Below are 12,819 nucleotides of genomic sequence, written 5' to 3' on the forward strand. Positions count from 1 at the left end.
TTGTCTGCCTGGCACCATATTCATAGTTTCTCAATCACTAATTCCTCTGTCTATGCATTTGCATGCTGCAAGGGGACTGGCTCATCTTTCCTATATGAGCAGCTAACCATCTCTCAGTGCCCTGCACAGCAAATGCTTGGTTGAGGAGTTCCACATAATGTGCAGTAGTATGAAAAGTGACAGGCAGCCCAGAGGAATTTTCTAATATTGAATTCCCAGACTGCATGCCTGCCAGTCACCCACCTTGCTGGGATGCCCATGAGTCCTATGGCTTGTCATTAGTGCCTAGCCATTTGTCCAAATATTTCATTATCCACCACAGCATGTTATCCAATGCCTTCAGCTTCCAGAACTTCTGCTCATACCACATCTAAGACATGCCACACCACTATTTCTCTGCACATCCTTGAATGTGATAAAATATGTAAATATCAGCAATCTCAACTGAGACTTCTTTTCCTGCATAGCCACCATTAGGTACATGAAGTCAGTCACCCAATTATCCCAGTTCCCTAATTTTCCACTCAGGACTTTATTTTCCCTAGCACAGCAAATACCACTGTCTGATCATTATTATCTCTCACATCTTTGTCCATGATTCTTTGGACATTGAGACATAAATGAAATCAAACACCTCTGTGAATTCACATTTCCAAATGTTTTTCCTTTACTGCTCTCAGTATAAGTGGAATCATGTACATGCATTCTTTAGCCACTCCCATGGCTTGCTGCAATCCCATGGTTCACCTCTTCCAGGACTTGCAACGGCCCACGCCTTCAGCTCAAACTGACTCTTCTGTAGACCATAAGGGGAACATTGGATAGTGAATCCTTAATGCACCTAGCTGATTATGGCCGGAGGCAACATCGCTCTGATACTGCCTACTACTGAAAATCTTTGCTGCTAGCTCCTCTTGCAGGTCTAACCCATCCTCCATGGTCAGATTAACCAGCTTTTCCTGAGGCAATCTTTATAATCAGTCCTTAGACACAATGGAACATCTTGTTCTGCCATATTCATCCTTGCTGTGCTAATACCTTTGTCTTCCTGGGTCTAGGGCTATTGAGCAAAAGGTTGTTTCACCAAAACCATAATGGGTGAGCACACTTTTGCGAAAGTGCATTTTCACTGAAAATGCACTTTTTCTAATGTGAGCTAAGAAAAAAAATGACAGAATGACTTTTGCTGAGAATGTGGTACAGTGGGGATAAGGGAATATTCCCTTTTCCCCATTGTAATGCAATCTTGGAGTGAAAATATAAATATAGGGGGAGTGGGGGTGCAGGGGGGCTTACCCCCCTGCATAAACTTGTTTACTTTTTTTTTAAATGTTGCTTTTTTTTTGTTTGTTTTGTTTTTTTTTGCAAACTTTCATGGAAGTCTGCTTGACCATTTCAGTTTAGTTGAACTGTGTCATTGGTAATTAGTCCTAGGTCCGTCTTCCTCCACTGTTGGTATCTGTGTGTTATGTTTCCCAAGTGATGTCCTATCTGTGCCTGCATCACAGCAAGTTTGTTTCTTTGTCCTCATATGAGAACTTGTTTACTGCCTGCAGTTAGATGGTTCCATCTGACAACTCTTTTCCTGGTTGTGTGGTGCTGGCTTCCCTTGGGTTACCCTTTTACCTTTCCATGTCCTCTAAGAGGGCATTCACATGTCCCATTAACATGCTCCATCTTTCCTTGCATGCTTTGCATTCAGTAACATGAACATAACAATCTTCAAAATCTGCCTCCAGCCTAATGCTCTTTTGTCCCGATCTTGTAACTTGCCTTTCTTGTCTTTGACGCATGTGTTACATCTATTTCTATTCAGTCTTGATTCTTTTTGCTATGCAGGATTAGGGTCTATATTAGAACATCGATGTTTCAAAACTTTGGATGTTCTAATATCGACCCTCTATTCAGCAAAAGCTGAAAATATCGAAGCAACAGAAAACCAAATTTTTTCCTAGGGAAAGAATTCGGTTGTCCGTTTCTGTTGCTTCGGTATTTTCACCGCTGTGGTGGAAAGTTACGGGTCGGTTCAGGTAAGTGTGCAATTGAGTGCAGGTTAGGTGAGTTAGGGTTAGGGAATGGGTTAGGTATGTTTGCGATTGTTTGGACATGAGTGTTAGGGCGGTGATAGATGAGTTAGGATTAGGGTGCGGGTCAGGTAAATGTGCAATTGTGTGGACGTGAGGGTTAGAGCGGGGTAGGTGAGTTAGGGTTAGGGCTAAGGTGAGATGAGTGTATGATAGTGATGGACCTTATGGTTAGGGTTTGCGTTAAGGTAAGTGGATAGTTAGTGGTGTGTGTATAGTTTAGTGTAGGGTTAGGTGTAAGATTTTAGGTGTATGTGTGTGGATTGCTGTTTGTTTGGTGTGCTTGTGTTGTAAGTGTTTTGGAACAGCAAATTTTTTCCCTAGGAAAAAATTTGTTGTTCTGTATGGTCGATGTTTTCAGTTTTCACTGAATAGGGGTCGATATTAGAACATTCGAAGTTTTGAAATTTCAATGTTCTACTATAGACCCCAGGATTACAGCCTGTTCTCAGATTACTTTTTGTCATTGCTATTGATCCTGCAAGGATTTTTTGTTTGTTTGTTTTATTTGGTAGACTTTCACTACTGCTTTGACATATAAACTAACTGTATCAGTCATCTATCGTAGTTTTATCAAGCTTAAATAACATGCAGCTCTTATTTAACTCCTTATTTGCCTTGCCACTGCAAGAGTAGTATGGAGAGAAGATGTGTGTACCACACCCATATTGGCATTAAAACATGTACTAAACTTGTCATAAGCCAGTGCATAATGCTTCATACTCCACTAATTATAAATCAGAGCCAGGCCATCTTCTTGGGGTTTAAAACCCCCCTGCAGCCATTGTCCTCAAATCTTTAGAACAACTATCCTGCATGGAAACTTTGAAAACACGTTAGGTCATAGTATCAGACCTATGCAGACCCATGATATATTATCTGCTTTTGGCCAGAAATGCCCATGTTGAATTTGGTAACCCCCTTTGTAGCATTTAGCATATTAAAGTGTATGCAGTCATTGGGGAGTGAATCTGCCTATTAATACATACCAAGTCAATGCACCTTGGTATGTACTCTTGGCACTATGAGAAACTTTTCTAATAACCTTCTTTATTCATTTCCATTTTCTCCCTCTCTGTTTTTTTAACTAATGCCAACTAGCTTTGCTCATCATTGCAAATCATTGTTTACTTTAAATCATTACAGCCAAGTGTGCCTCCAGTCATTTCTGCAGTTACTTCCTACTGACACCTCTAGCTGTCAAATATTGCTTGCTCATATTTGCATTAACAATTTGAAAATCATGTTACATACAAGGTATCAGAACATTTCATCTTAATGCATATATGTTGGCAAACACAATTGTGTTGCTATTTGACCTCTGTCTAATGCAGATAAAGTGATACTGAATATTATTTGTATACTGTTTATTTGCATTGTAATAATGTACGCAATTCTCTAAATATGCCAACATGCCTCATATGAAAGCCCTCAGCTGTATGAAGAAAATCCTGCTGACAATATGTGTCTAGCTTGAATGGTTACTGAGATATCATAAGCTGTTTATACAACATTACACAATTAATATTCACTGCCTTTACTTTGGCTTATAAAATCTATTTTAAAGCATCAAACTGATTGAATGCCAGTAATGTAAAGATTAATTTATCCTGAATAGTTTGTCATTTACAGTTTTCTAGTAACACTTATGGTTCCAGACATATAAGTATTTGAACTGTAAGGTGGTAACTTCTTTGTTTTTTTTAAAAGCTCAAGCCACATCCACTGGGAGATAAAAGTACACAATCAGAAGAGCTGTACTGGAGGGTATGAATTAAAAGATATTATACAGTGACCCCCCATTAATATTCCAAAATGTGCACGCTGACTGGTCAGCATGCACGTTGTAAATCAGAGTTATAGTAATGGAAAAAGGTCCGGTCGCCAGGACTTTTTCCATTAGTATAACTCTTTTTTTACAGCAATGGAGAACGCAAGATCTCTGTTGCTGTTTAGACACTGTCTCGCTATGTTAAAGGAGTTTAACATAGCTAGACAGCTTTAAAACAAGTAACAGAGATCTTCCTATCTCTGTTGCTTTTTTTAAAGGTGTCTCACTATGTTAAATGGGTTTAACATAGCGAGACAGCTTTAAAAAAAGCAACGGAGATTCTCCATTGCTTTTTTTAAAGCTGTCTCGCTATGTTAAACTCCTTTAACACAGCGAGACAGTTTGTAAAACGCAATGGAGATCTTGCTTTCTCCATTGTTTTTGCCCACAACTCTGATGTACTGCGTAAGCATACACATGCGCAGTACATCAGAACTGCCTCAGAATACCAGACAGCTGCAGAAGGGCAGCAAGGAGGCATTATACAATGCCATTATTTAAGAAAAATAATTATTTTTTTTCTTAAATAATGTCATTGTATAATAGCAATAACCCACTTCTGGGTGTGGGTAATGCTGGATTTACCCACAATTGTCTTTGTTTGGCCTCTCGGGCTGCGCCCTCGTGACCAAACCACACAAACCGTGGGTAAATCCAGTATTACCCACACCGAGGCGTGGGTTATTGCTATACTGCACCACATTTGCCATGAAGTACTCTCTGCCAATCAGGTAACCACCCCACTAAAACCCACAGCCCTCATTATTTTCTGAAATTCACCACTGCAAAAAAAAAAAAAGAAAAGAAAAAGGCATCTATGGTGTGCATGATAAGGAGGGGGTCAAACCTACAAACATCTCGACAATGTCAGTGTTTAGCCGAAACATGATGAGATGCTTCTCTTCCAGGGGTGATAAACAGAAGAAACTGTCCCTTTAACTACATAAATACTCTAGCCAGAAATTCATCAGCAAACTAGTTTATGGCCTATTTATGTACATTAACAGGGTAATATTCTGCATGTACTAGCATTCCATGCCACAGAATACCCCATGAATTATCAAACTATTCCTACATTAAGTATGACACCATTGTGTATGTCAGAGGAAACATCAGCTGTAACCCAGTGCAACAGCTAAGTTCTGTGCAATTGTGTCAACAACCTTATCCCCTGTCACAGCAATGATCATTTCCATTTTCTTTTTTGTTTTAAAAAAAAAATAACATCCTTCCAGGTAATACCAAGCACTAGGCATCCAAGACTTCCCTTTGACCCACAGCTGATAGGCATTCTGCCACACTGCAAGCAACACCACAGGTTAATTCCTGGACCACAGGAAATACCTCCTACAGCCTTATCCCTCTCCACCACAAAAAAGCTGCATCGAATAAGTAATTTCTGCTGTGTGTTGACTATTATTACGTGCATTTGTCAAATGATGTGGTGCTGAATTGGCAGGAATAGTTTGCTATCACTTTACTTTGCTGACTTTACCACAGGGGATGTAGGATTTGAGCACTGCTGTTCAAAAATGTATGCTATGTACCACCCAAAGTACATGACAATGAAAAATATTTAAAGAAGCATTTAAAGTGACACACGCAAGGAATCTCATGGGACATAAGTAAAGGCAAAAGTCTTCCTCATTAACAGCAGTTATGCTGAGATAAAGGCTACTAGCTATATTCACCAAAATTAATGATATGTTTTTATTTGATATATTCACAGACAAATCTTTATTACTGAATGAAATGTTGAATTAATTTTTAAGTAGCATTGAATGATTAACCAGGGCAGCCACGGTGGTGCAGCGGTTAGAGTTGCTGCCTCACAGCAAGAGGTTCTCTGGTTCGATTCTCAGCTGGGGTGCCTTGTGTGTGGAGTCTGCATGTCTTCCCCTGTGGTTGCGTGGGCTTCCTCCGGGTGCTCCAGTTTCCTCCCACATCCCAAAGACATGCTGTAGGTGGATTGGACACTCTAAATTGGCACTGTGCATGTGTGTGTGTGCCTTCTGTGGAAGGTTGGGCACTGGGCTGGCAACTCAAAACTGTAAAACTCCACTGCCAATCATGAGCAGACAGGTGATCCGCTGTAGCGACCCCTGACTAGGAAAAAGCCAGAAGAAGACTGAATGATTAACCAAAGCAACCTTAATGTGCAGATTTAACTTCCATTAATTAGCAGAAGATTAAAATGTTATTTTATAATAGGAAAATTAAAATAACTGCCAAAACAATACAGTGTGTTTGTAAACATTTTCTTAAAGCACAGACAGTATTCGTTGTTCACTGAAGTAGTTCCTTCCACTGCCACTGGACCATGATAATATATGATGGAAATGTGAGAAGAAAAAGAAATGAGTATACATGAAAGGTGCATCATTACAGCTGCTTGACTGGGGTTATCACTTTCTCCATGGTCAGCTACAAAACTATTTACCTGAGTGAAGATAAGAAGGAAAGTTGTACAAAATAGGATGGATATGGCCTGGCACTGTTACGAATTTAAAATATGTTTTGTTCTTTGTATTTGTTGCAGAGTATAGTAGGAGCAGCTGGTATAGAACTAATACCAACATGGAAATAAAGACTAAAGCCCAACTTCCAAAATCTGTACTTTCAAGTGCAGCTTCTCTACAAAGACCAGATCATTGGCCTGATCACATGATACTGCCCCTACTCATACATATGCACGAGGCAGGGGAAAATAATTTCCTTAGCACAATTTTGGCAAAGTGTGTGTGTTATAATGCATGCTTCATCTCCACAAGAATGATCCTTGTCCCATGCTGCAGTGCTACAACATGTCTGTATAATGTGATTTCAGAATATGCAATGAAAATGAACCACAGTATGTACCCATAAACTAGCCTAGTGAAGTCAGATCTACTCTGTTGTGTTGAATAAGGACTGCAGTGAAGGCAGTCAGGCACAACAGGGCAAATGTGTGGACCCTGTATTATAGATTTAGTGTGGGCAAGTGTATGATGCTTGGATCTGGAGAGAAAATATAAAATGACATAAGTGTTTGAATGTTTGTTAGAAACATTGCTTCATTTCCCACTGGCTGTATATTACCGTTAGTAGACAATGTGAAATGTAATATGAATTTTTGGAATTGGCAGAATGTCTATGCCTGAAAAGTGTTTTATTTTTCTGTACTACTGCTAAAGATATATAAAAAACATTGTTCTTTAGGTGATGCCATCCTTTCTGACTATGTATAATGCCACGTTAATTAGGATATAGATTTTTTTTCTTTGGTCAAAGGTGTATGAGTGTGGTTGATAGTCACTACCCCCAAGTAATACATTATTTTTAAAATAAATCTGTAGAGCATCAAATAAATAGCTGTCAGTCTCTTATAACAAGAAATTTGGGCAAAGTGTAAAATAATGAGGGGTGTCAAACGCCCAAAAATAGGAACAGATTTTAAATATTGCTCTTCTAAACTTAGAAAGTTGCTAAAATAAGAAGGTTTGCATTACCATGCATTTCCTGAACAGTATGAAGCAATTCGCCAGAAATCATAAAGAACAGACCAAAAATATAAGACAAAATCTGGACATTCTGCAAAGATCTGGACATCTGTGAGGTATGGAGACTATACATCCAAGTGCCATTATGTGTATATAGACTGACACACATCATGCAATGAGGGGTGCATGTCAGTGTGGAAAAGTCCATGTAGAATGTGTGGTGGAGTCTAAAGTTCACCAGGTGTGATTTACCTTCAAGGAGAACGTGCTAAAGAGTGGAAACCTCTTGCATAAGAGAGAGGTACACTCCTCACATATGCCCAATGCACACAACAGCCACTTGGGATGCAGTAAGTATGTAAAGTAGATGTGGTAGGAACAGTAAGTTGCCTTGACAATGGGCAGGACTGAGCTACCCCTGCAATTGAATTACAGTGTTCAAACCTTTGTAATACTAACAAAATTGCTCCCATTCCACCCATAAATAAGGAATGTCTTCTAGATATATAGGATTCAGAACATTGCAGCATTAATAATGGTGCTGCTTTTGAATTATTGCATTTAGCACTGTTGGTTCCTTAAGTCAGTTGGCTACTTATGTTTTTGCAGCATAATTTCTGTTGTGTCATTGGACTACAGCATATTCTATATTAGACAACCTTTAAATATCAATAATTCCAGTACTTTTTACTTATATTGTTGCTGAATTTAGTGTTGAAGTTTCATTTCTCAAAAATGGGTGTATGCATTTTAGGTGACTGTGAGGGTATTCATTTTTCCTCATGAATATATCATAGTAAGCCTTGTTTTTCAATCTCCATCAAGCTAATTTGTTTTGCTGCCTCAAGACATCACTTTGCCATCTTTCTGTGAACATGAATTGTTCTGGATTCCAACCTTGAGTGGAGACTCCAGAGAATATGAATGCTAAACTATTCTAAATCAAGATGGAATGAGATATAATCTATTATGGTGCTGAAATAGCACATAAATTGTGAAATGTATTCATCAAATGCACATATAAGACAGAAAAACTGTTATAAAGATCTACAGGCACTGATTATTTAAAAAAAAGGCTATAAACTTATTTCAGTGGAACAATAATTTCAATTTTTTTTGTCATTTAAATCTCTATAAGTAATGAGCACTTGTTCCTGATAAAGTGATTAAAAGAAAAGAATATGAAAGTATGCGTACTCTATCCTGATACAAGTTGCAAAGATTTATCACAAAGGTATGGCTTGGCTTTAATGAAGATGGTGGTCTAGTCACTTTTCCAAGAGCTTAAGTGATAAACAAATAGCAAAAGTTAATAAGGAAAAGGGATATCAGTGAAAATGATGAGAAGACTAGCAGAAACACTTCAGAAAATTGATAGAATTCAGATTAGAAAAAAAAAAAAAAAAAAAATATATATATATATATATATATATATATATATATATATATATATATATATATATATATATATATATATATATATATATATATATATATATATATATATATATATACACTTTAACATCTTTACTGAATTATCTCTTAAGACATAGGCAAACATACATTTATATAAAAAAGAACAGTCAGTGTCAACATGTTCACAAACATTATTAATTACACACATATATTCTTTTATAGGGTTATCATTAATCCAACATTACATAAATTGATAAATTCCTACCTTCCTTTAAACCTCACTTCTCCTCCAAAACACTATTCAAGCAGTATTGCTTCCATAGTTTCCATTTTTTTTTTGTAATTTGCACCTACGCTTTTCTAAAGATCCCACTTCCAGTTCTTTTATTTTTGTTACAATATTCACTACTTCCAATGCAGTTGGTTTAGACTTCAATTTCCATTTTCTAATAACTTTTTTTGGCAGGCACCAGAATTAAACTTAATGAAGCCTTACTATGCCTGGTCTATTTGGATCCTGTAGCCCAGCTCATAAAAACTATTTCCTTAGTTGCTCTCATTTGCTGACACAATATTTGTGACAAGAGTACTCTGATGGGAATTTTTAAAGTTTGCCAACTCATTACACTCCTAAAATATATGTTCCCAGTTACATCTTTCTTCCCCATCACACCTCCAACATTTGTCATCCACCTGAGTAAACATTCTTTGGAGTCGAATCGGGGTATAAAAATGCCTATGTAAAGACTGCTGAGCAAAAATTCTAAACCTTCAAGACTTTGTTGCTTATTTGAGAGCTGCACATATGTCCTCCCACTATTTCCTTGTGAGTAGGTTATCCAACCTCTCTTCCAAATCTTTTCTAAACTCCCCTGAGTGTTTCCTATAGTTATCATGCAGCATTTTATATGCCCTACTAATTATACCTTTTTAAACAGAAGCCTCTGTTCTAGATTCAACTAAAAACTCTACTGGAGCAGGTCTATCACTTAAGATTCCAGTATCCCTTTATCTTTGCTTATACTCTGATGTTGATCCCTGCTAGAGAAGGTAGTCACCAGCTTACAGTCTAAATGTATTCTTGGACTTTTCCCATTCTTTCCCATTCTTTCCCTCTGCAGTTATTTGCTCCCAATACCTTGGTTCCCTTGCCAATTTTCTCCATTAAATTTCATCCCCCTCTTACCTATTCTCTGTACCACAGATTGCACTCATACCTATCAGCACAATCTCCTTTCTCCTTTGTCATATTGACTTAGTTCTTAGAATACTTTCTGCTACTTTATGAATACAATATATGGCTGTTGTTATTCTGTTTAAGGATTTGCACCCAAAATCCCACTCTCTCCTCATTTCTTGAATTGCCGCTCTGCTTCATCATCATCCCTTTCCACTCTGAATTTTAACTTTCTGCTTGTATTTTGTATATATGCCTTAACTGTGTAGGTCTAAAATATTCCTGCGAACCAGATAATACTAAAACACCTTATTTTATTAGAAGGATCAGCTTTATACCACTTGAGTCTTGCCTTCTTCCCTTCCCAGATAAAATCTTTCAATTCTTTATTAATTACTGCCCATAGCTACTCGTTCAATTGTAAAAACATGCCTGACCTCTACATAAAATAAAAGGAACTAAAAACATTTTCACTGCTTGTATCTTGCTATCCATATCCATAAACAAGAGTTTCCAGTTACTCAGTTTTTGTGTTATCTCTTGTTTAGTTTCTTCTCAAATATCCTTAACTGCCATAACAAAATCCTTTTTTTAACCCATACTCCTAAATATTTAATTTTATCATGTCCCCATAAATATGGGTATTGCTGAGCCAGTTCATGTCCTGGTACATAGTTTACAGCTATAGTCTTTATTTTGTCTTCATTCATTTTATATCCTGAAAAGACTTCAACTGTCTCGTAATGTTCCACAGCACTTAAATGTCCTTTTCTGGTTTTATCAGGTAGAAAATAATACTGTCTGTAAATAAAGCCATTTTTTCTGATTAATATACTAATTCTATCTTTGAGTTTTTAAGTCTCTGATTTTCTTTGCCAATATCTCTAAATATAAGAAAGGGGAACGAGAACACCCCTACCTGTTTCCTTTGCTCAGGCACACCTTATCATGGAGAAACCCTCCTACTTTAACTTTTGCCCCAAATCCCTCATATATCCTATTAAGTAACCATATTATTGTATCAGGGAATGCAGATGCTTCCATTGCCCTACTTATAAAATTCCAGCTTACTGTCTTTCTCTGCACTGAGACACAGCAACAACAGTGGTATTTTCTTACATTCTGCTTTCTTCTAGATATTCATTGTTCTTTTAATGTTGACAACTGTTTGCCTTCCCTCCACAAAACCACATTGATCAATATTTATCCATTTTTGCAGCACCTTTCTCTTAGTTATTATAAATATAAGCAATTTATAACCATGATTTAAAATTGAAATGGGCCAATATGAAGCAGGGTCTGATGGGGCCTTTACCATCTATAAGTATTACAGCCATCACAGCTTTCTTCCAGGTTTTTGGTGCTTCCCCTCATTTTGAAGTACTGTTAAACAAACTTGCCAAATCTGTATTACTTTCTTTCCTTTTAGCTTTCAAACTTCCATGAGTGCCATCTATACCTGGAGATTTTCCTACCATTTGCATCTCATTTTCTCTTATCTTAACAGTTAATTGCTGAGCCTCATCTACCTCTAACATTGGCATACCTAAGTGCTCCATAAATGTTTTCACATGTGCTTTTTCTTTATTTCCACATTACTCTACTTTATACAGATTTTTATAAAATGGCAGAAAAACTCATAAATATTATCCAGACACTTCCTAATTTTCTCTTTAGCACTCTGCAATTGCACTTCTTTTTGTACTGAGATCCCTTTTATTCTGCAATACTTAAACCTTTGTCAGTCCCTCTAAATAATTCTTGTTACTTCTCAACCATATCTCTTTTTCTTTTATTTTTACTCTTTCTAAATCCCACTTTCATTTTATCCCACTTATGAGGAAAATTCTAGCTTCCATAACAAGTGTCAAATAAGTTCCACTACCCATTCCTTAAATTCCTCTCATTTTATTAGGTAGATGGGGAAGAGCTAATGTCTAAATTGTTCTTTTTTACCCTGAATTTTATCTTAGTTGTTATTTCTGCATGTTCTGAAATCGCTATTGGATGTGTGTCAATTTTTTCATTTAAATGCACATGTTCCTGTGAAATATAACTTCTGTGTTTTCTAGCCCAGTTATTGTACCTTGGGGAACAATATGTAAATTCTCTCTAACCTCCTACTACTGAATTCACATTTTCCATACCAAATATTTTCGTATGTTTCTTCAGAAATCTGCCCTCTTTTGTTACAGTTTCCCATCTTGGTCCCCCCCAGTTATTTCCTCACTGTTAGAAGTCAAGTTCCAATCTCCACATATAAGTAATATTCCCTGCTAAAAATGATTATTTCTCCCAAATTGTTTAAGCTCTATAATAGCAGTTTTAGGCAGAATATAAATAGATGGCAACATAATCCTCCTCCCTTACCAGTAGCCCCTTACTACTAAAATCTAACACTACTATCTTTTTCCCTTCTGTCAGTATTGGAGCTCCTCTAGCAAATAGTATAACTACTCTTTTTTTCCTTTGTCTGTGATATTATGCTGAATGTCCATGCAGAAATATATATATTTTTTTTATCAAACTCACATGCTCACTTCTTTCCAAATGTGTCTCATGTATCATTGCTATTTGCATTCTGCATGTCTTATTAGAATTCAGCACTCTTACCTTTTTGGCTATACCTGTGAGGTCCTTCACATTCCAATATAATATGTTTAGTGTAGCCATTGTGATAAGAAGTTATCATTCCCAAGTATTATATACACCGGCTTTTTTAAATGTATATTTCCAGCTTTTGTGTTACATGACTCACAAATGTTTTACAGGTCAGTCCTTTATACAGTTGTTTCTTGTCATCTCCAGTTGAACTTGTGTCACATTTTATAA

Source organism: Protopterus annectens, chromosome 7.part0, assembly GCF_019279795.1.
Source record: "Protopterus annectens isolate FY-2018-M chromosome 7.part0, PAN1.0, whole genome shotgun sequence".
Classification (NCBI taxonomy): Eukaryota; Metazoa; Chordata; order Ceratodontiformes; family Protopteridae; genus Protopterus; species Protopterus annectens.